General features: G+C 46.4%; 10 non-coding genes and 1 pseudogene across 10 annotated transcripts; all 11 read right to left on the bottom strand.

Moving 5' to 3' along the window:
* Window positions 1-1,736: 1,736 nt before the first annotated feature.
* On the bottom strand, window positions 1,737-1,927 carry LOC130306267 (U2 spliceosomal RNA). The gene has a single exon (XR_008855644.1). It is a non-coding gene; the product is annotated as a U2 spliceosomal RNA (small nuclear RNA).
* Window positions 1,928-4,010: 2,083 nt separating this feature from the next.
* On the bottom strand, window positions 4,011-4,201 carry LOC130306266 (U2 spliceosomal RNA). The gene has a single exon (XR_008855643.1). It is a non-coding gene; the product is annotated as a U2 spliceosomal RNA (small nuclear RNA).
* Window positions 4,202-6,289: 2,088 nt separating this feature from the next.
* On the bottom strand, window positions 6,290-6,480 carry LOC130306265 (U2 spliceosomal RNA). Its single transcript, XR_008855642.1, has one exon. It is a non-coding gene; the product is annotated as a U2 spliceosomal RNA (small nuclear RNA).
* Window positions 6,481-8,568: 2,088 nt separating this feature from the next.
* LOC130306263 (U2 spliceosomal RNA) lies at window positions 8,569-8,759 on the bottom strand. The gene has a single exon (XR_008855640.1). It is a non-coding gene; the product is annotated as a U2 spliceosomal RNA (small nuclear RNA).
* Window positions 8,760-10,848: 2,089 nt separating this feature from the next.
* Window positions 10,849-11,034, bottom strand: LOC130306277 (U2 spliceosomal RNA). Its single transcript, XR_008855653.1, has one exon. It is a non-coding gene; the product is annotated as a U2 spliceosomal RNA (small nuclear RNA).
* A 693-nt stretch (window positions 11,035-11,727) lies between these two features.
* Window positions 11,728-11,887, bottom strand: LOC130306280 (U2 spliceosomal RNA; annotated as a pseudogene).
* Window positions 11,888-13,974: 2,087 nt separating this feature from the next.
* On the bottom strand, window positions 13,975-14,165 carry LOC130306262 (U2 spliceosomal RNA). Its single transcript, XR_008855639.1, has one exon. It is a non-coding gene; the product is annotated as a U2 spliceosomal RNA (small nuclear RNA).
* Window positions 14,166-16,251: 2,086 nt separating this feature from the next.
* On the bottom strand, window positions 16,252-16,442 carry LOC130306261 (U2 spliceosomal RNA). The gene has a single exon (XR_008855638.1). It is a non-coding gene; the product is annotated as a U2 spliceosomal RNA (small nuclear RNA).
* Window positions 16,443-18,530: 2,088 nt separating this feature from the next.
* LOC130306260 (U2 spliceosomal RNA) lies at window positions 18,531-18,721 on the bottom strand. The gene has a single exon (XR_008855637.1). It is a non-coding gene; the product is annotated as a U2 spliceosomal RNA (small nuclear RNA).
* Window positions 18,722-20,807: 2,086 nt separating this feature from the next.
* On the bottom strand, window positions 20,808-20,998 carry LOC130306258 (U2 spliceosomal RNA). The gene has a single exon (XR_008855636.1). It is a non-coding gene; the product is annotated as a U2 spliceosomal RNA (small nuclear RNA).
* Window positions 20,999-23,085: 2,087 nt separating this feature from the next.
* On the bottom strand, window positions 23,086-23,276 carry LOC130306257 (U2 spliceosomal RNA). Its single transcript, XR_008855635.1, has one exon. It is a non-coding gene; the product is annotated as a U2 spliceosomal RNA (small nuclear RNA).
* Window positions 23,277-23,737: the final 461 nt, after the last annotated feature.

The raw sequence follows: 23,737 nt of genomic DNA, 5'->3' as shown, positions 1-23,737 counted from the left end.
ATCAAACCAACACCCACGGGAAGCTGTAAGCATAGAGGACATGCCTGCACCCCATTGGACTTACCTGTGTGGGTTAAATCCGGGTTATTTGACAACCTATGGCGGTGATGGTTCTGCTCAGGCAGAGCAGTGCTGATGCTCCTCATAAAGCTGTCGCTGCTGTGAAGGTTCTAGGTGACATCACAAATCCCTTTGGTTACATACACAACAAAGCTGGGTTGTTGTTGTTTACACTCTGCAAGGCCTGTGGAAGTGAGTGACATCATAGCACTGTAGTTCTGAGGGTTCAAGATGGATGCAACAATCTCCTGTTGCTTCTATGAAGGCCGTAATAGACGACATCACCAAACAGCTCCATAGTCACATACACAGCAAAGGAGAGATGTTGTTTACACCTAGTGATGTCAGTGGTATTGAGTGACATCACAGCACAGTGCTAAGGCTCCTGGGCCTGGACACAGCAGCGGCTGCAATATCTCAACGGAGAATACGTTTATATCTATGTGTGTGTGTGCGCATATATATATATATATATATATATATATATATATATATATATATATATTTCTCCGCCGAAATCACTTTTAAACCCATTTCCACCTTTTTTTCCCTTCTCTTCCTCTTACTTTTTTTTCAGGTTTTTTTACGTTTTTCTCCTTTTCGCCTCTTTTCTGGGCGTATTATTCTTCTTTTTCTTCTTTTTTTTCGTCTAATGCATACCCCATCAGTGCAGCAATGCTTATTCAATACCGCCAGCAGATGGAGACACTGGGGGATAATTTTCTAAGGATTTATACTGATTTTTCCTGTCTGAATTTGTCGCACAGAAAGTTGCAGGCCAAATATGTGTGACATTTCTGCGACTTTAGCTTCTAGAGCATTTTTACAACATTATACATAGGTGCTGAATACATAAAAAGCGACTGTTCAGCGACAGACAAGTCGCATCGGCTGAAAGTAGGCCAGAATGTCAGTCCATGTTGGAGCAGGTTTAGATACAGTCTAAAGCATAGATCTCAAAGTCTGTGCACAGAATTTAGCAAGGGCCTCGCACCTTCTGATGCATCAGGTAGGTGCACAATAGCATAGCCTAACCCTCTGTACTTTGGTCTATATTGATGCGGGACATAGACAGCCAGCTGATGACCAATCCATTAGTGCAATGGATGGCTGGAAGCATTTGTCTTTGCCTTTGCAATACCACAGAAGCAATGCATGGTCAATGTACAGCAATGACACACCTGTGTGAACAGCCAGGAGACCCCCCCCCCCCATGTTATGTTACATAGTTACATAGTTAGTACGGTCGAAAAAAGACATATGTCCATCACGTTCAACCAGGGAATTAAGGGGTAGGGGTGTGGCGCGATATTGGGGAAGGGATGAGATTTTATATTTCTTCATAAGCATTAATCTTATTTTGTCAATTAGGAACATTCAGCACCCACCCGCTATCAAGGCAGCTGCCTATCATGTCATGCCCTACCTGCACAGGTGTGCTGGCTACTCAAATGATCCAATTAAGGAGGCCATTTAGTCAGCAGCAGCAGAAGTCCTGTGCCTGGACGCTCCAACAGGGGCCAGACACAAGCAGAAGCAGAAGCAGCAGAAGCAGCAGCAGCACCACCTTTTGTTTTTTGGCTGCAGCAGCAGCAAGGCCCACAGGGCTGGCTAGCTGGCTAGCCAGCAAGCAGGTAGCAATGAAAGTAGGAATCTTTCTTTTTAACCCTGTAAGGGGGTGGTGCACTGTACCCGAAGATACTGCCATATCGGGTCAATGCATAGGGCGACGGAAGCAAGCTTCGAAATCGGCCCCCGTTCTCAAAAATCCATTTAATATATGGTCCCCAGATAGGGGACGTATCAGATATTAAACTGATAAGAACAGATACTACACTTGATCTTAGCCAAAAGGCCGAGAAGCGATAACCGTGAAAGGGGCGGGCCCAACAAGGTCCCCTTCATGGGCACTATCACTGCTTGCTGTCAGGGAGGCTGCCAGACAATTTTCCATGCACACTCTGGGCTGGGGGGCAGTCAACCACCAGTACACACAGCAGAACCTAAACCTTGCTAAGCAGCAAGACAGGGGCCCATTGCACTCCCACGGGGCCTTTTTAAATGCAATCCATAACCCGGATTTGCCAGGAACCCTTCTTACTCCTCCTACTTGCATGTGACACTGGGCTTAGGATCTGCATAGGAAACACACACACAAGCACACACCTACCTTTGTTGCCTGCAGATGCCTCCTTGGCTGTCCCCAAACGGTATCAAACCAACACCCACGGGAAGCTGTAAGCATAGAGGACATGCCTGCACCCCATTGGACTTACCTGTGTGGGTTAAATCCGGGTTATTTGACAACCTATGGCGGTGATGGTTCTGCTCAGGCAGAGCAGTGCTGATGCTCCTCATAAAGCTGTCGCTGCTGTGAAGGTTCTAGGTGACATCACAAATCCCTTTGGTTACATACACAACAAAGCTGGGTTGTTGTTGTTTACACTCTGCAAGGCCTGTGGAAGTGAGTGACATCATAGCACTGTAGTTCTGAGGGTTCAAGATGGATGCAACAATCTCCTGTTGCTTCTATGAAGGCCGTAATAGACGACATCACCAAACAGCTCCATAGTCACATACACAGCAAAGGAGAGATGTTGTTTACACCTAGTGATGTCAGTGGTATTGAGTGACATCACAGCACAGTGCTAAGGCTCCTGGGCCTGGACACAGCAGCGGCTGCAATATCTCAACGGAGAATACGTTTATATCTATGTGTGTGTGTGCGCATATATATATACTATATATATATATATATATATATATATATATATATATTTCTCCGCCGAAATCACTTTTAAACCCATTTCCACCTTTTTTTCCCTTCTCTTCCTCTTACTTTTTTTTCACGTTTTTTTACGTTTTTCTCCTTTTCGCCTCTTTTCTGGGCGTATTATTCTTCTTTTTCTTCTTTTTTTTCGTCTAATGCATACCCCATCAGTGCAGCAATGCTTATTCAATACCGCCAGCAGATGGAGACACTGGGGGATAATTTTCTAAGGATTTATACTGATTTTTCCTGTCTGAATTTGTCGCACAGAAAGTTGCAGGCCAAATATGTGTGACATTTCTGCGACTTTAGCTTCTAGAGCATTTTTACAACATTATACATAGGTGCTGAATACATAAAAAGCGACTGTTCAGCGACAGACAAGTCGCATCGGCTGAAAGTAGGCCAGAATGTCAGTCCATGTTGGAGCAGGTTTAGATACAGTCTAAAGCATAGATCTCAAAGTCTGTGCACAGAATTTAGCAAGGGCCTCGCACCTTCTGATGCATCAGGTAGGTGCACAATAGCATAGCCTAACCCTCTGTACTTTGGTCTATATTGATGCGGGACATAGACAGCCAGCTGATGACCAATCCATTAGTGCAATGGATGGCTGGAAGCATTTGTCTTTGCCTTTGCAATACCACAGAAGCAATGCATGGTCAATGTACAGCAATGACACACCTGTGTGAACAGCCAGGAGACCCCCCCCCCCCCATGTTATGTTACATAGTTACATAGTTAGTACGGTCGAAAAAAGACATATGTCCATCACGTTCAACCAGGGAATTAAGGGGTAGGGGTGTGGCGCGATATTGGGGAAGGGATGAGATTTTATATTTCTTCATAAGCATTAATCTTATTTTGTCAATTAGGAACATTCAGCACCCACCCGCTATCAAGGCAGCTGCCTATCATGTCATGCCCTACCTGCACAGGTGTGCTGGCTACTCAAATGATCCAATTAAGGAGGCCATTTAGTCAGCAGCAGCAGAAGTCCTGTGCCTGGACGCTCCAACAGGGGCCAGACACAAGCAGAAGCAGAAGCAGCAGAAGCAGCAGCAGCACCACCTTTTGTTTTTTGGCTGCAGCAGCAGCAAGGCCCACAGGGCTGGCTAGCTGGCTAGCCAGCAAGCAGGTAGCAATGAAAGTAGGAATCTTTCTTTTTAACCCTGTAAGGGGGTGGTGCACTGTACCCGAAGATACTGCCATATCGGGTCAATGCATAGGGCGACGGAAGCAAGCTTCGAAATCGGCCCCCGTTCTCAAAAATCCATTTAATATATGGTCCCCAGATAGGGGACGTATCAGATATTAAACTGATAAGAACAGATACTACACTTGATCTTAGCCAAAAGGCCGAGAAGCGATAACCGTGAAAGGGGCGGGCCCAACAAGGTCCCCTTCATGGGCACTATCACTGCTTGCTGTCAGGGAGGCTGCCAGACAATTTTCCATGCACACTCTGGGCTGGGGGGCAGTCAACCACCAGTACACACAGCAGAACCTAAACCCATACCATTATTGCTAAGCAGCAAGACAGGGGCCCATTGCACTCCCACGGGGCCTTTTTAAATGCAATCCATAACCCGGATTTGCCAGGAACCCTTCTTACTCCTCCTACTTGCATGTGACACTGGGCTTAGGATCTGCATAGGAAACACACACACAAGCACACACCTACCTTTGTTGCCTGCAGATGCCTCCTTGGCTGTCCCCAAACGGTATCAAACCAACACCCACGGGAAGCTGTAAGCATAGAGGACATGCCTGCACCCCATTGGACTTACCTGTGTGGGTTAAATCCGGGTTATTTGACAACCTATGGCGGTGATGGTTCTGCTCAGGCAGAGCAGTGCTGATGCTCCTCATAAAGCTGTCGCTGCTGTGAAGGTTCTAGGTGACATCACAAATCCCTTTGGTTACATACACAACAAAGCTGGGTTGTTGTTGTTTACACTCTGCAAGGCCTGTGGAAGTGAGTGACATCATAGCACTGTAGTTCTGAGGGTTCAAGATGGATGCAACAATCTCCTGTTGCTTCTATGAAGGCCGTAATAGACGACATCACCAAACAGCTCCATAGTCACATACACAGCAAAGGAGAGATGTTGTTTACACCTAGTGATGTCAGTGGTATTGAGTGACATCACAGCACAGTGCTAAGGCTCCTGGGCCTGGACACAGCAGCGGCTGCAATATCTCAACGGAGAATACGTTTATATCTATGTGTGTGTGTGCGCATATATATATATATATATATATATATATATATATATATATATATATTTCTCCGCCGAAATCACTTTTAAACCCATTTCCACCTTTTTTTCCCTTCTCTTCCTCTTACTTTTTTTTCACGTTTTTTTACGTTTTTCTCCTTTTCGCCTCTTTTCTGGGCGTATTATTCTTCTTTTTCTTCTTTTTTTTCGTCTAATGCATACCCCATCAGTGCAGCAATGCTTATTCAATACCGCCAGCAGATGGAGACACTGGGGGATAATTTTCTAAGGATTTATACTGATTTTTCCTGTCTGAATTTGTCGCACAGAAAGTTGCAGGCCAAATATGTGTGACATTTCTGCGACTTTAGCTTCTAGAGCATTTTTACAACATTATACATAGGTGCTGAATACATAAAAAGCGACTGTTCAGCGACAGACAAGTCGCATCGGCTGAAAGTAGGCCAGAATGTCAGTCCATGTTGGAGCAGGTTTAGATACAGTCTAAAGCATAGATCTCAAAGTCTGTGCACAGAATTTAGCAAGGGCCTCGCACCTTCTGATGCATCAGGTAGGTGCACAATAGCATAGCCTAACCCTCTGTACTTTGGTCTATATTGATGCGGGACATAGACAGCCAGCTGATGACCAATCCATTAGTGCAATGGATGGCTGGAAGCATTTGTCTTTGCCTTTGCAATACCACAGAAGCAATGCATGGTCAATGTACAGCAATGACACACCTGTGTGAACAGCCAGGAGACCCCCCCCCCCATGTTATGTTACATAGTTACATAGTTAGTACGGTCGAAAAAAGACATATGTCCATCACGTTCAACCAGGGAATTAAGGGGTAGGGGTGTGGCGCGATATTGGGGAAGGGATGAGATTTTATATTTCTTCATAAGCATTAATCTTATTTTGTCAATTAGGAACATTCAGCACCCACCCGCTATCAAGGCAGCTGCCTATCATGTCATGCCCTACCTGCACAGGTGTGCTGGCTACTCAAATGATCCAATTAAGGAGGCCATTTAGTCAGCAGCAGCAGAAGTCCTGTGCCTGGACGCTCCAACAGGGGCCAGACACAAGCAGAAGCAGAAGCAGCAGAAGCAGCAGCAGCACCACCTTTTGTTTTTTGGCTGCAGCAGCAGCAAGGCCCACAGGGCTGGCTAGCTGGCTAGCCAGCAAGCAGGTAGCAATGAAAGTAGGAATCTTTCTTTTTAACCCTGTAAGGGGGTGGTGCACTGTACCCGAAGATACTGCCATATCGGGTCAATGCATAGGGCGACGGAAGCAAGCTTCGAAATCGGCCCCCGTTCTCAAAAATCCATTTAATATATGGTCCCCAGATAGGGGACGTATCAGATATTAAACTGATAAGAACAGATACTACACTTGATCTTAGCCAAAAGGCCGAGAAGCGATAACCGTGAAAGGGGCGGGCCCAACAAGGTCCCCTTCATGGGCACTATCACTGCTTGCTGTCAGGGAGGCTGCCAGACAATTTTCCATGCACACTCTGGGCTGGGGGGGCAGTCAACCACCAGTACACACAGCAGAACCTAAACCCATACCATTATTGCTAAGCAGCAAGACAGGGGCCCATTGCACTCCCACGGGGCCTTTTTAAATGCAATCCATAACCCGGATTTGCCAGGAACCCTTCTTACTCCTCCTACTTGCATGTGACACTGGGCTTAGGATCTGCATAGGAAACACACACACAAGCACACACCTACCTTTGTTGCCTGCAGATGCCTCCTTGGCTGTCCCCAAACGGTATCAAACCAACACCCACGGGAAGCTGTAAGCATAGAGGACATGCCTGCACCCCATTGGACTTACCTGTGTGGGTTAAATCCGGGTTATTTGACAACCTATGGCGGTGATGGTTCTGCTCAGGCAGAGCAGTGCTGATGCTCCTCATAAAGCTGTCGCTGCTGTGAAGGTTCTAGGTGACATCACAAATCCCTTTGGTTACATACACAACAAAGCTGGGTTGTTGTTGTTTACACTCTGCAAGGCCTGTGGAAGTGAGTGACATCATAGCACTGTAGTTCTGAGGGTTCAAGATGGATGCAACAATCTCCTGTTGCTTCTATGAAGGCCGTAATAGACGACATCACCAAACAGCTCCATAGTCACATACACAGCAAAGGAGAGATGTTGTTTACACCTAGTGATGTCAGTGGTATTGAGTGACATCACAGCACAGTGCTAAGGCTCCTGGGCCTGGACACAGCAGCGGCTGCAATATCTCAACGGAGAATACGTTTATATCTATGTGTGTGTGTGCGCATATATATATATATATATATATATATATATATATATATATATATTTCTCCGCCGAAATCACTTTTAAACCCATTTCCACCTTTTTTTCCCTTCTCTTCCTCTTACTTTTTTTTCACGTTTTTTTACGTTTTTCTCCTTTTCGCCTCTTTTCTGGGCGTATTATTCTTCTTTTTCTTCTTTTTTTTCGTCTAATGCATACCCCATCAGTGCAGCAATGCTTATTCAATACCGCCAGCAGATGGAGACACTGGGGGATAATTTTCTAAGGATTTATACTGATTTTTCCTGTCTGAATTTGTCGCACAGAAAGTTGCAGGCCAAATATGTGTGACATTTCTGCGACTTTAGCTTCTAGAGCATTTTTACAACATTATACATAGGTGCTGAATACATAAAAAGCGACTGTTCAGCGACAGACAAGTCGCATCGGCTGAAAGTAGGCCAGAATGTCAGTCCATGTTGGAGCAGGTTTAGATACAGTCTAAAGCATAGATCTCAAAGTCTGTGCACAGAATTTAGCAAGGGCCTCGCACCTTCTGATGCATCAGGTAGGTGCACAATAGCATAGCCTAACCCTCTGTACTTTGGTCTATATTGATGCGGGACATAGACAGCCAGCTGATGACCAATCCATTAGTGCAATGGATGGCTGGAAGCATTTGTCTTTGCCTTTGCAATACCACAGAAGCAATGCATGGTCAATGTACAGCAATGACACACCTGTGTGAACAGCCAGGAGACCCCCCCCCCCCATGTTATGTTACATAGTTACATAGTTAGTACGGTCGAAAAAAGACATATGTCCATCACGTTCAACCAGGGAATTAAGGGGTAGGGGTGTGGCGCGATATTGGGGAAGGGATGAGATTTTATATTTCTTCATAAGCATTAATCTTATTTTGTCAATTAGGAACATTCAGCACCCACCCGCTATCAAGGCAGCTGCCTATCATGTCATGCCCTACCTGCACAGGTGTGCTGGCTACTCAAATGATCCAATTAAGGAGGCCATTTAGTCAGCAGCAGCAGAAGTCCTGTGCCTGGACGCTCCAACAGGGGCCAGACACAAGCAGAAGCAGAAGCAGCAGAAGCAGCAGCAGCACCACCTTTTGTTTTTTGGCTGCAGCAGCAGCAAGGCCCACAGGGCTGGCTAGCTGGCTAGCCAGCAAGCAGGTAGCAATGAAAGTAGGAATCTTTCTTTTTAACCCTGTAAGGGGGTGGTGCACTGTACCCGAAGATACTGCCATATCGGGTCAATGCATAGGGCGACGGAAGCAAGCTTCGAAATCGGCCCCCGTTCTCAAAAATCCATTTAATATATGGTCCCCAGATAGGGGACGTATCAGATATTAAACTGATAAGAACAGATACTACACTTGATCTTAGCCAAAAGGCCGAGAAGCGATAACCGTGAAAGGGGCGGGCCCAACAAGGTCCCCTTCATGGGCACTATCACTGCTTGCTGTCAGGGAGGCTGCCAGACAATTTTCCATGCACACTCTGGGCTGGGGGGCAGTCAACCACCAGTACACACAGCAGAACCTAAACCCATACCATTATTGCTAAGCAGCAAGACAGGGGCCCATTGCACTCCCACGGGGCCTTTTTAAATGCAATCCATAACCCGGATTTGCCAGGAACCCTTCTTACTCCTCCTACTTGCATGTGACACTGGGCTTAGGATCTGCATAGGAAACACACACACAAGCACACACCTACCTTTGTTGCCTGCAGATGCCTCCTTGGCTGTCCCCAAACGGTATCAAACCAACACCCACGGGAAGCTGTAAGCATAGAGGACATGCCTGCACCCCATTGGACTTACCTGTGTGGGTTAAATCCGGGTTATTTGACAACCTATGGCGGTGATGGTTCTGCTCAGGCAGAGCAGTGCTGATGCTCCTCATAAAGCTGTCGCTGCTGTGAAGGTTCTAGGTGACATCACAAATCCCTTTGGTTACATACACAACAAAGCTGGGTTGTTGTTGTTTACACTCTGCAAGGCCTGTGGAAGTGAGTGACATCATAGCACTGTAGTTCTGAGGGTTCAAGATGGATGCAACAATCTCCTGTTGCTTCTATGAAGGCCGTAATAGACGACATCACCAAACAGCTCCATAGTCACATACACAGCAAAGGAGAGATGTTGTTTACACCTAGTGATGTCAGTGGTATTGAGTGACATCACAGCACAGTGCTAAGGCTCCTGGGCCTGGACACAGCAGCGGCTGCAATATCTCAACGGAGAATACGTTTATATCTATGTGTGTGTGTGCGCATATATATATATATATATATATATATATATATATATATATATATTTCTCCGCCGAAATCACTTTTAAACCCATTTCCACCTTTTTTTCCCTTCTCTTCCTCTTACTTTTTTTTCACGTTTTTTTACGTTTTTCTCCTTTTCGCCTCTTTTCTGGGCGTATTATTCTTCTTTTTCTTCTTTTTTTTCGTCTAATGCATACCCCATCAGTGCAGCAATGCTTATTCAATACCGCCAGCAGATGGAGACACTGGGGGATAATTTTCTAAGGATTTATACTGATTTTTCCTGTCTGAATTTGTCGCACAGAAAGTTGCAGGCCAAATATGTGTGACATTTCTGCGACTTTAGCTTCTAGAGCATTTTTACAACATTATACATAGGTGCTGAATACATAAAAAGCGACTGTTCAGCGACAGACAAGTCGCATCGGCTGAAAGTAGGCCAGAATGTCAGTCCATGTTGGAGCAGGTTTAGATACAGTCTAAAGCATAGATCTCAAAGTCTGTGCACAGAATTTAGCAAGGGCCTCGCACCTTCTGATGCATCAGGTAGGTGCACAATAGCATAGCCTAACCCTCTGTACTTTGGTCTATATTGATGCGGGACATAGACAGCCAGCTGATGACCAATCCATTAGTGCAATGGATGGCTGGAAGCATTTGTCTTTGCCTTTGCAATACCACAGAAGCAATGCATGGTCAATGTACAGCAATGACACACCTGTGTGAACAGCCAGGAGACCCCCCCCCCCCCCATGTTATGTTACATAGTTACATAGTTAGTACGGTCGAAAAAAGACATATGTCCATCACGTTCAACCAGGGAATTAAGGGGTAGGGGTGTGGCGCGATATTGGGGAAGGGATGAGATTTTATATTTCTTCATAAGCATTAATCTTATTTTGTCAATTAGGAACATTCAGCACCCACCCGCTATCAAGGCAGCTGCCTATCATGTCATGCCCTACCTGCACAGGTGTGCTGGCTACTCAAATGATCCAATTAAGGAGGCCATTTAGTCAGCAGCAGCAGAAGTCCTGTGCCTGGACGCTCCAACAGGGGCCAGACACAAGCAGAAGCAGAAGCAGCAGAAGCAGCAGCAGCACCACCTTTTGTTTTTTGGCTGCAGCAGCAGCAAGGCCCACAGGGCTGGCTAGCTGGCTAGCCAGCAAGCAGGTAGCAATGAAAGTAGGAATCTTTCTTTTTAACCCTGTAAGGGGGTGGTGCACTGTACCCGAAGATACTGCCATATCGGGTCAATGCATAGGGCGACGGAAGCAAGCTTCGAAATCGGCCCCCGTTCTCAAAAATCCATTTAATATATGGTCCCCAGATAGGGGACGTATCAGATATTAAACTGATAAGAACAGATTTTTTTTTTTTTTTATTTTATCTAAAGCCGAGGAACGTGCTTTCGATTCACCCAAAGTGCAAGAAAAAGTGCAAACGTGTTACACTAAAAAAACGTGCACAAAGGATGCGGTCTATCGCAAGCCCTTCTCCGATAGGAGAGAGGCCCCCCAACAAACCTTACCCTTCGCCTCCGGACCAAAAGGTACCTGCGAGGTTCCAGGTTCGATGTCCCTTTTCGCCGAAGCTACTAGGGGACCACAAATGCTCCCGGCATCCCCCTTGGCGTTAGCCAAGGTATCTGCCCGCAGAGCCGATTACGGTAGGTACCCTGCCAAAGCAGGAGTACCCGGGGTGTTTGCAGGGAGGTGCGGAACCTAATGGCCACACACACCTCCCCTAGACCGCCAGGAGGGACACCCAGAAGGGCTACCGCATCCTGACCAATCCTGTGAACACACAACACGCAAAAAGTGACACAGTGAGACAAAAAAGAAATAAATAAGTGAATGTGTGCAGATATACTGCCCGGACATCCGGCCGGATCTATAAAAATTTCTCTGATCCTAGCCAGAAGGCCGGGAATCAAGAGGTGAGTGGCACAAGGTGAAGAGATTATGGTGCCCGTGCTTCAACTCAGTGAGTCTATTCTCCCAGTGAGTTTCGGCACCTCGGGGTCACCACTCCCCGAGGCACAAAAGTACCTCGGCTCTAGACCCTCTCAGCCTCATGGCGAGACCCGGAGGGAACAGGTCACATCGGGGCAGCCGTCGAGCTGATTCCTCAGAACCAGCCCCGGAAAGCCCTGGTACACCTGCATCCTCCATGCAGCACCCATCCCCACCAGCATGAAAACTGATAAGAACAGATACTACACTTGATCTTAGCCAAAAGGCCGAGAAGCGATAACCGTGAAAGGGGCGGGCCCAACAAGGTCCCCTTCATGGGCACTATCACTGCTTGCTGTCAGGGAGGCTGCCAGACAATTTTCCATGCACACTCTGGGCTGGGGGGCAGTCAACCACCAGTACACACAGCAGAACCTAAACCCATACCATTATTGCTAAGCAGCAAGACAGGGGCCCATTGCACTCCCACGGGGCCTTTTTAAATGCAATCCATAACCCGGATTTGCCAGGAACCCTTCTTACTCCTCCTACTTGCATGTGACACTGGGCTTAGGATCTGCATAGGAAACACACACACAAGCACACACCTACCTTTGTTGCCTGCAGATGCCTCCTTGGCTGTCCCCAAACGGTATCAAACCAACACCCACGGGAAGCTGTAAGCATAGAGGACATGCCTGCACCCCATTGGACTTACCTGTGTGGGTTAAATCCGGGTTATTTGACAACCTATGGCGGTGATGGTTCTGCTCAGGCAGAGCAGTGCTGATGCTCCTCATAAAGCTGTCGCTGCTGTGAAGGTTCTAGGTGACATCACAAATCCCTTTGGTTACATACACAACAAAGCTGGGTTGTTGTTGTTTACACTCTGCAAGGCCTGTGGAAGTGAGTGACATCATAGCACTGTAGTTCTGAGGGTTCAAGATGGATGCAACAATCTCCTGTTGCTTCTATGAAGGCCGTAATAGACGACATCACCAAACAGCTCCATAGTCACATACACAGCAAAGGAGAGATGTTGTTTACACCTAGTGATGTCAGTGGTATTGAGTGACATCACAGCACAGTGCTAAGGCTCCTGGGCCTGGACACAGCAGCGGCTGCAATATCTCAACGGAGAATACGTTTATATCTATGTGTGTGTGTGCGCATATATATATATATATATATATATATATATATATATATATATATTTCTCCGCCGAAATCACTTTTAAACCCATTTCCACCTTTTTTTCCCTTCTCTTCCTCTTACTTTTTTTTCACGTTTTTTTACGTTTTTCTCCTTTTCGCCTCTTTTCTGGGCGTATTATTCTTCTTTTTCTTCTTTTTTTTCGTCTAATGCATACCCCATCAGTGCAGCAATGCTTATTCAATACCGCCAGCAGATGGAGACACTGGGGGATAATTTTCTAAGGATTTATACTGATTTTTCCTGTCTGAATTTGTCGCACAGAAAGTTGCAGGCCAAATATGTGTGACATTTCTGCGACTTTAGCTTCTAGAGCATTTTTACAACATTATACATAGGTGCTGAATACATAAAAAGCGACTGTTCAGCGACAGACAAGTCGCATCGGCTGAAAGTAGGCCAGAATGTCAGTCCATGTTGGAGCAGGTTTAGATACAGTCTAAAGCATAGATCTCAAAGTCTGTGCACAGAATTTAGCAAGGGCCTCGCACCTTCTGATGCATCAGGTAGGTGCACAATAGCATAGCCTAACCCTCTGTACTTTGGTCTATATTGATGCGGGACATAGACAGCCAGCTGATGACCAATCCATTAGTGCAATGGATGGCTGGAAGCATTTGTCTTTGCCTTTGCAATACCACAGAAGCAATGCATGGTCAATGTACAGCAATGACACACCTGTGTGAACAGCCAGGAGACCTCCCCCCCCCATGTTATGTTACATAGTTACATAGTTAGTACGGTCGAAAAAAGACATATGTCCATCACGTTCAACCAGGGAATTAAGGGGTAGGGGTGTGGCGCGATATTGGGGAAGGGATGAGATTTTATATTTCTTCATAAGCATTAATCTTATTTTGTCAATTAGGAACATTCAGCACCCACCCGCTATCAAGGCAGCTGCCTATCATGTCATGCCCTACCTGCACAGGTGTGCTGGCTACTCAAATGATCCAATTAAGGAGGCCATTTAGTCAGCAGCAGCAGAAGTCCTGTGCCTGGACGCTCCAACAGGGGCCAGACACAAGCAGAAGCAGAAGCAGCAGAAGCAGCAGCAGCACCACCTTTTGTTTTTTGGCTGCAGCAGCAGCAAGCCCCTTAGGGCTGGCTAGCTGGCTAGCCAGCAAGCAGGTAGCAATGAAAGTAGGAATCTTTCTTTTTAACCCTGTAAGGGGGTGGTGCACTGTACCCGAAGATACTGCCATATCGGGTCAATGCATAGGGCGACGGAAGCAAGCTTCGAAATCGGCCCCCGTTCTCAAAAATCCATTTAATATATGGTCCCCAGATAGGGGACGTATCAGATATTAAACTGATAAGAACAGATACTACACTTGATCTTAGCCAAAAGGCCGAGAAGCGATAACCGTGAAAGGGGCGGGCCCAACAAGGTCCCCTTCATGGGCACTATCACTGCTTGCTGTCAGGGAGGCTGCCAGACAATTTTCCATGCACACTCTGGGCTGGGGGGCAGTCAACCACCAGTACACACAGCAGAACCTAAACCCATACCATTATTGCTAAGCAGCAAGACAGGGGCCCATTGCACTCCCACGGGGCCTTTTTAAATGCAATCCATAACCCGGATTTGCCAGGAACCCTTCTTACTCCTCCTACTTGCATGTGACACTGGGCTTAGGATCTGCATAGGAAACACACACACAAGCACACACCTACCTTTGTTGCCTGCAGATGCCTCCTTGGCTGTCCCCAAACGGTATCAAACCAACACCCACGGGAAGCTGTAAGCATAGAGGACATGCCTGCACCCCATTGGACTTACCTGTGTGGGTTAAATCCGGGTTATTTGACAACCTATGGCGGTGATGGTTCTGCTCAGGCAGAGCAGTGCTGATGCTCCTCATAAAGCTGTCGCTGCTGTGAAGGTTCTAGGTGACATCACAAATCCCTTTGGTTACATACACAACAAAGCTGGGTTGTTGTTGTTTACACTCTGCAAGGCCTGTGGAAGTGAGTGACATCATAGCACTGTAGTTCTGAGGGTTCAAGATGGATGCAACAATCTCCTGTTGCTTCTATGAAGGCCGTAATAGACGACATCACCAAACAGCTCCATAGTCACATACACAGCAAAGGAGAGATGTTGTTTACACCTAGTGATGTCAGTGGTATTGAGTGACATCACAGCACAGTGCTAAGGCTCCTGGGCCTGGACACAGCAGCGGCTGCAATATCTCAACGGAGAATACGTTTATATATATGTGTGTGTGTGCGCATATATATATATATATATATATATATATATATATATATATATATTTCTCCGCCGAAATCACTTTTAAACCCATTTCCACCTTTTTTTCCCTTCTCTTCCTCTTACTTTTTTTTCACGTTTTTTTACGTTTTTCTCCTTTTCGCCTCTTTTCTGGGCGTATTATTCTTCTTTTTCTTCTTTTTTTTCGTCTAATGCATACCCCATCAGTGCAGCAATGCTTATTCAATACCGCCAGCAGATGGAGACACTGGGGGATAATTTTCTAAGGATTTATACTGATTTTTCCTGTCTGAATTTGTCGCACAGAAAGTTGCAGGCCAAATATGTGTGACATTTCTGCGACTTTAGCTTCTAGAGCATTTTTACAACATTATACATAGGTGCTGAATACATAAAAAGCGACTGTTCAGCGACAGACAAGTCGCATCGGCTGAAAGTAGGCCAGAATGTCAGTCCATGTTGGAGCAGGTTTAGATACAGTCTAAAGCATAGATCTCAAAGTCTGTGCACAGAATTTAGCAAGGGCCTCGCACCTTCTGATGCATCAGGTAGGTGCACAATAGCATAGCCTAACCCTCTGTACTTTGGTCTATATTGATGCGGGACATAGACAGCCAGCTGATGACCAATCCATTAGTGCAATGGATGGCTGGAAGCATTTGTCTTTGCCTTTGCAATACCACAGAAGCAATGCATGGTCAATGTACAGCAATGACACACCTGTGTGAACAGCCAGGAGACCCCCCCCCCCATGTTATGTTACATAGTTACATAGTTAGTACGGTCGAAAAAAGACATATGTCCATCACGTTCAACCAGGGAATTAAGGGGTAGGGGTGTGGCGCGATATTGGGGAAGGGATGAGATTTTATATTTCTTCATAAGCATTAATCTTATTTTGTCAATTAGGAACATTCAGCACCCACCCGCTATCAAGGCAGCTGCCTATCATGTCATGCCCTACCTGCACAGGTGTGCTGGCTACTCAAATGATCCAATTAAGGAGGCCATTTAGTCAGCAGCAGCAGAAGTCCTGTGCCTGGACGCTCCAACAGGGGCCAGACACAAGCAGAAGCAGAAGCAGCAGAAGCAGCAGCAGCACCACCTTTTGTTTTTTGGCTGCAGCAGCAGCAAGGCCCACAGGGCTGGCTAGCTGGCTAGCCAGCAAGCAGGTAGCAATGAAAGTAGGAATCTTTCTTTTTAACCCTGTAAGGGGGTGGTGCACTGTACCCGAAGATACTGCCATATCGGGTCAATGCATAGGGCGACGGAAGCAAGCTTCGAAATCGGCCCCCGTTCTCAAAAATCCATTTAATATATGGTCCCCAGATAGGGGACGTATCAGATATTAAACTGATAAGAACAGATACTACACTTGATCTTAGCCAAAAGGCCGAGAAGCGATAACCGTGAAAGGGGCGGGCCCAACAAGGTCCCCTTCATGGGCACTATCACTGCTTGCTGTCAGGGAGGCTGCCAGACAATTTTCCATGCACACTCTGGGCTGGGGGGCAGTCAACCACCAGTACACACAGCAGAACCTAAACCCATACCATTATTGCTAAGCAGCAAGACAGGGGCCCATTGCACTCCCACGGGGCCTTTTTAAATGCAATCCATAACCCGGATTTGCCAGGAACCCTTCTTACTCCTCCTACTTGCATGTGACACTGGGCTTAGGATCTGCATAGGAAACACACACACAAGCACACACCTACCTTTGTTGCCTGCAGATGCCTCCTTGGCTGTCCCCAAACGGTATCAAACCAACACCCACGGGAAGCTGTAAGCATAGAGGACATGCCTGCACCCCATTGGACTTACCTGTGTGGGTTAAATCCGGGTTATTTGACAACCTATGGCGGTGATGGTTCTGCTCAGGCAGAGCAGTGCTGATGCTCCTCATAAAGCTGTCGCTGCTGTGAAGGTTCTAGGTGACATCACAAATCCCTTTGGTTACATACACAACAAAGCTGGGTTGTTGTTGTTTACACTCTGCAAGGCCTGTGGAAGTGAGTGACATCATAGCACTGTAGTTCTGAGGGTTCAAGATGGATGCAACAATCTCCTGTTGCTTCTATGAAGGCCGTAATAGACGACATCACCAAACAGCTCCATAGTCACATACACAGCAAAGGAGAGATGTTGTTTACACCTAGTGATGTCAGTGGTATTGAGTGACATCACAGCACAGTGCTAAGGCTCCTGGGCCTGGACACAGCAGCGGCTGCAATATCTCAACGGAGAATACGTTTATATCTATGTGTGTGTGTGCGCATATATATATATATATATATATATATATATATATATATATATATTTCTCCGCCGAAATCACTTTTAAACCCATTTCCACCTTTTTTTCCCTTCTCTTCCTCTTACTTTTTTTTCACGTTTTTTTACGTTTTTCTCCTTTTCGCCTCTTTTCTGGGCGTATTATTCTTCTTTTTCTTCTTTTTTTTCGTCTAATGCATACCCCATCAGTGCAGCAATGCTTATTCAATACCGCCAGCAGATGGAGACACTGGGGGATAATTTTCTAAGGATTTATACTGATTTTTCCTGTCTGAATTTGTCGCACAGAAAGTTGCAGGCCAAATATGTGTGACATTTCTGCGACTTTAGCTTCTAGAGCATTTTTACAACATTATACATAGGTGCTGAATACATAAAAAGCGACTGTTCAGCGACAGACAAGTCGCATCGGCTGAAAGTAGGCCAGAATGTCAGTCCATGTTGGAGCAGGTTTAGATACAGTCTAAAGCATAGATCTCAAAGTCTGTGCACAGAATTTAGCAAGGGCCTCGCACCTTCTGATGCATCAGGTAGGTGCACAATAGCATAGCCTAACCCTCTGTACTTTGGTCTATATTGATGCGGGACATAGACAGCCAGCTGATGACCAATCCATTAGTGCAATGGATGGCTGGAAGCATTTGTCTTTGCCTTTGCAATACCACAGAAGCAATGCATGGTCAATGTACAGCAATGACACACCTGTGTGAACAGCCAGGAGACCCCCCCCCCCCCATGTTATGTTACATAGTTACATAGTTAGTACGGTCGAAAAAAGACATATGTCCATCACGTTCAACCAGGGAATTAAGGGGTAGGGGTGTGGCGCGATATTGGGGAAGGGATGAGATTTTATATTTCTTCATAAGCATTAATCTTATTTTGTCAATTAGGAACATTCAGCACCCACCCGCTATCAAGGCAGCTGCCTATCATGTCATGCCCTACCTGCACAGGTGTGCTGGCTACTCAAATGATCCAATTAAGGAGGCCATTTAGTCAGCAGCAGCAGAAGTCCTGTGCCTGGACGCTCCAACAGGGGCCAGACACAAGCAGAAGCAGAAGCAGCAGAAGCAGCAGCAGCACCACCTTTTGTTTTTTGGCTGCAGCAGCAGCAAGGCCCACAGGGCTGGCTAGCTGGCTAGCCAGCAAGCAGGTAGCAATGAAAGTAGGAATCTTTCTTTTTAACCCTGTAAGGGGGTGGTGCACTGTACCCGAAGATACTGCCATATCGGGTCAATGCATAGGGCGACGGAAGCAAGCTTCGAAATCGGCCCCCGTTCTCAAAAATCCATTTAATATATGGTCCCCAGATAGGGGACGTATCAGATATTAAACTGATAAGAACAGATACTACACTTGATCTTAGCCAAAAGGCCGAGAAGCGATAACCGTGAAAGGGGCGGGCCCAACAAGGTCCCCTTCATGGGCACTATCACTGCTTGCTGTCAGGGAGGCTGCCAGACAATTTTCCATGCACACTCTGGGCTGGGGGGCAGTCAACCACCAGTACACACAGCAGAACCTAAACCCATACCATTATTGCTAAGCAGCAAGACAGGGGCCCATTGCACTCCCACGGGGCCTTTTTAAATGCAATCCATAACCCGGATTTGCCAGGAACCCTTCTTACTCCTCCTACTTGCATGTGACACTGGGCTTAGGATCTGCATAGGAAACACACACACAAGCACACACCTACATTTGTTGCCTGCAGATGCCTCCTTGGCTGTCCCCAAACGGTATCAAACCAACACCCACGGGAAGCTGTAAGCATAGAGGACATGCCTGCACCCCATTGGACTTACCTGTGTGGGTTAAATCCGGGTTATTTGACAACCTATGGCGGTGATGGTTCTGCTCAGGCAGAGCAGTGCTGATGCTCCTCATAAAGCTGTCGCTGCTGTGAAGGTTCTAGGTGACATCACAAATCCCTTTGGTTACATACACAACAAAGCTGGGTTGTTGTTGTTTACACTCTGCAAGGCCTGTGGAAGTGAGTGACATCATAGCACTGTAGTTCTGAGGGTTCAAGATGGATGCAACAATCTCCTGTTGCTTCTATGAAGGCCGTAATAGACGACATCACCAAACAGCTCCATAGTCACATACACAGCAAAGGAGAGATGTTGTTTACACCTAGTGATGTCAGTGGTATTGAGTGACATCACAGCACAGTGCTAAGGCTCCTGGGCCTGGACACAGCAGCGGCTGCAATATCTCAACGGAGAATACGTTTATATCTATGTGTGTGTGTGCGCATATATATATATATATATATATATATATATATATATATATATATTTCTCCGCCGAAATCACTTTTAAACCCATTTCCACCTTTTTTTCCCTTCTCTTCCTCTTACTTTTTTTTCACGTTTTTTTACGTTTTTCTCCTTTTCGCCTCTTTTCTGGGCGTATTATTCTTCTTTTTCTTCTTTTTTTTCGTCTAATGCATACCCCATCAGTGCAGCAATGCTTATTCAATACCGCCAGCAGATGGAGACACTGGGGGATAATTTTCTAAGGATTTATACTGATTTTTCCTGTCTGAATTTGTCGCACAGAAAGTTGCAGGCCAAATATGTGTGACATTTCTGCGACTTTAGCTTCTAGAGCATTTTTACAACATTATACATAGGTGCTGAATACATAAAAAGCGACTGTTCAGCGACAGACAAGTCGCATCGGCTGAAAGTAGGCCAGAATGTCAGTCCATGTTGGAGCAGGTTTAGATACAGTCTAAAGCATAGATCTCAAAGTCTGTGCACAGAATTTAGCAAGGGCCTCGCACCTTCTGATGCATCAGGTAGGTGCACAATAGCATAGCCTAACCCTCTGTACTTTGGTCTATATTGATGCGGGACATAGACAGCCAGCTGATGACCAATCCATTAGTGCAATGGATGGCTGGAAGCATTTGTCTTTGCCTTTGCAATACCACAGAAGCAATGCATGGTCAATGTACAGCAATGACACACCTGTGTGAACAGCCAGGAGACCCCCCCCCCCATGTTATGTTACATAGTTACATAGTTAGTACGGTCGAAAAAAGACATATGTCCATCACGTTCAACCAGGGAATTAAGGGGTAGGGGTGTGGCGCGATATTGGGGAAGGGATGAGATTTTATATTTCTTCATAAGCATTAATCTTATTTTGTCAATTAGGAACATTCAGCACCCACCCGCTATCAAGGCAGCTGCCTATCATGTCATGCCCTACCTGCACAGGTGTGCTGGCTACTCAAATGATCCAATTAAGGAGGCCATTTAGTCAGCAGCAGCAGAAGTCCTGTGCCTGGACGCTCCAACAGGGGCCAGACACAAGCAGAAGCAGAAGCAGCAGAAGCAGCAGCAGCACCACCTTTTGTTTTTTGGCTGCAGCAGCAGCAAGGCCCACAGGGCTGGCTAGCTGGCTAGCCAGCAAGCAGGTAGCAATGAAAGTAGGAATCTTTCTTTTTAACCCTGTAAGGGGGTGGTGCACTGTACCCGAAGATACTGCCATATCGGGTCAATGCATAGGGCGACGGAAGCAAGCTTCGAAATCGGCCCCCGTTCTCAAAAATCCATTTAATATATGGTCCCCAGATAGGGGACGTATCAGATATTAAACTGATAAGAACAGATACTACACTTGATCTTAGCCAAAAGGCCGAGAAGCGATAACCGTGAAAGGGGCGGGCCCAACAAGGTCCCCTTCATGGGCACTATCACTGCTTGCTGTCAGGGAGGCTGCCAGACAATTTTCCATGCACACTCTGGGCTGGGGGGCAGTCAACCACCAGTACACACAGCAGAACCTAAACCCATACCATTATTGCTAAGCAGCAAGACAGGGGCCCATTGCACTCCCACGGGGCCTTTTTAAATGCAATCCATAACCCGGATTTGCCAGGAACCCTTCTTACTCCTCCTACTTGCATGTGACACTGGGCTTAGGATCTGCATAGGAAACACACACACAAGCACACACCTACCTTTGTTGCCTGCAGATGCCTCCTTGGCTGTCCCCAAACGGTATCAAACCAACACCCACGGGAAGCTGTAAGCATAGAGGACATGCCTGCACCCCATTGGACTTACCTGTGTGGGTTAAATCCGGGTTATTTGACAACCTATGGCGGTGATGGTTCTGCTCAGGCAGAGCAGTGCTGATGCTCCTCATAAAGCTGTCGCTGCTGTGAAGGTTCTAGGTGACATCACAAATCCCTTTGGTTACATACACAACAAAGCTGGGTTGTTGTTGTTTACACTCTGCAAGGCCTGTGGAAGTGAGTGACATCATAGCACTGTAGTTCTGAGGGTTCAAGATGGATGCAACAATCTCCTGTTGCTTCTATGAAGGCCATAATAGACGACATCACCAAACAGCTCCATAGTCACATACACAGCAAAGGAGAGATGTTGTTTACACCTAGTGATGTCAGTGGTATTGAGTGACATCACAGCACAGTGCTAAGGCTCCTGGGCCTGGACACAGCAGCGGCTGCAATATCTCAACGGAGAATACGTTTATATCTATGTGTGTGTGTGCGCATATATATATATATATATATATATATATATATATATATATATATATTTCTCCGCCGAAATCACTTTTAAACCCATTTCCACCTTTTTTTCCCTTCTCTTCCTCTTACTTTTTTTTCACGTTTTTTTACGTTTTTCTCCTTTTCGCCTCTTTTCTGGGCGTATTATTCTTCTTTTTCTTCTTTTTTTTCGTCTAATGCATACCCCATCAGTGCAGCAATGCTTATTCAATACCGCCAGCAGATGGAGACACTGGGGGATAATTTTCTAAGGATTTATACTGATTTTTCCTGTCTGAATTTGTCGCACAGAAAGTTGCAGGCCAAATATGTGTGACATTTCTGCGACTTTAGCTTCTAGAGCATTTTTACAACATTATACATAGGTGCTGAATACATAAAAAGCGACTGTTCAGCGACAGACAAGTCGCATCGGCTGAAAGTAGGCCAGAATGTCAGTCCATGTTGGAGCAGGTTTAGATACAGTCTAAAGCATAGATCTCAAAGTCTGTGCACAGAATTTAGCAAGGGCCTCGCACCTTCTGATGCATCAGGTAGGTGCACAATAGCATAGCCTAACCCTCTGTACTTTGGTCTATATTGATGCGGGACATAGACAGCCAGCTGATGACCAATCCATTAGTGCAATGGATGGCTGGAAGCATTTGTCTTTGCCTTTGCAATACCACAGAAGCAATGCATGGTCAATGTACAGCAATGACACACCTGTGTGAACAGCCAGGAGACCCCCCCCCCATGTTATGTTACATAGTTACATAGTTAGTACGGTCGAAAAAAGACATATGTCCATCACGTTCAACCAGGGAATTAAGGGGTAGGGGTGTGGCGCGATATTGGGGAAGGGATGAGATTTTATATTTCTTCATAAGCATTAATCTTATTTTGTCAATTAGGAACATTCAGCACCCACCCGCTATCAAGGCAGCTGCCTATCATGTCATGCCCTACCTGCACAGGTGTGCTGGCTACTCAAATGATCCAATTAAGGAGGCCATTTAGTCAGCAGCAGCAGAAGTCCTGTGCCTGGACGCTCCAACAGGGGCCAGACACAAGCAGAAGCAGAAGCAGCAGAAGCAGCAGCAGCACCACCTTTTGTTTTTTGGCTGCAGCAGCAGCAAGGCCCACAGGGCTGGCTAGCTGGCTAGCCAGCAAGCAGGTAGCAATGAAAGTAGGAATCTTTCTTTTTAACCCTGTAAGGGGGTGGTGCACTGTACCCGAAGATACTGCCATATCGGGTCAATGCATAGGGCGACGGAAGCAAGCTTCGAAATCGGCCCCCGTTCTCAAAAATCCATTTAATATATGGTCCCCAGATAGGGGACGTATCAGATATTAAACTGATAAGAACAGATACTACACTTGATCTTAGCCAAAAGGCCGAGAAGCGATAACCGTGAAAGGGGCGGGCCCAACAAGGTCCCCTTCATGGGCACTATCACTGCTTGCTGTCAGGGAGGCTGCCAGACAATTTTCCATGCACACTCTGGGCTGGGGGGCAGTCAACCACCAGTACACACAGCAGAACCTAAACCCATACCATTATTGCTAAGCAGCAAGACAGGGGCCCATTGCACTCCCACGGGGCCTTTTTAAATGCAATCCATAACCCGGATTTGCCAGGAACCCTTCTTACTCCTCCTACTTGCATGTGACACTGGGCTTAGGATCTGCATAGGAAACACACACACAAGCACACACCTACCTTTGTTGCCTGCAGATGCCTCCTTGGCTGTCCCCAAACGGTATCAAACCAACACCCACGGGAAGCTGTAAGCATAGAGGACATGCCTGCACCCCATTGGACTTACCTGTGTGGGTTAAATCCGGGTTATTTGACAACCTATGGCGGT

The sequence above is a fragment of the Hyla sarda genome, unplaced genomic scaffold (genome assembly GCF_029499605.1).
Source record: "Hyla sarda isolate aHylSar1 unplaced genomic scaffold, aHylSar1.hap1 scaffold_1364, whole genome shotgun sequence".
Lineage (NCBI taxonomy): Eukaryota > Metazoa > Chordata > Amphibia > Anura > Hylidae > Hyla > Hyla sarda.
This window is presented reverse-complemented; position numbering and strand designations above follow the sequence as displayed.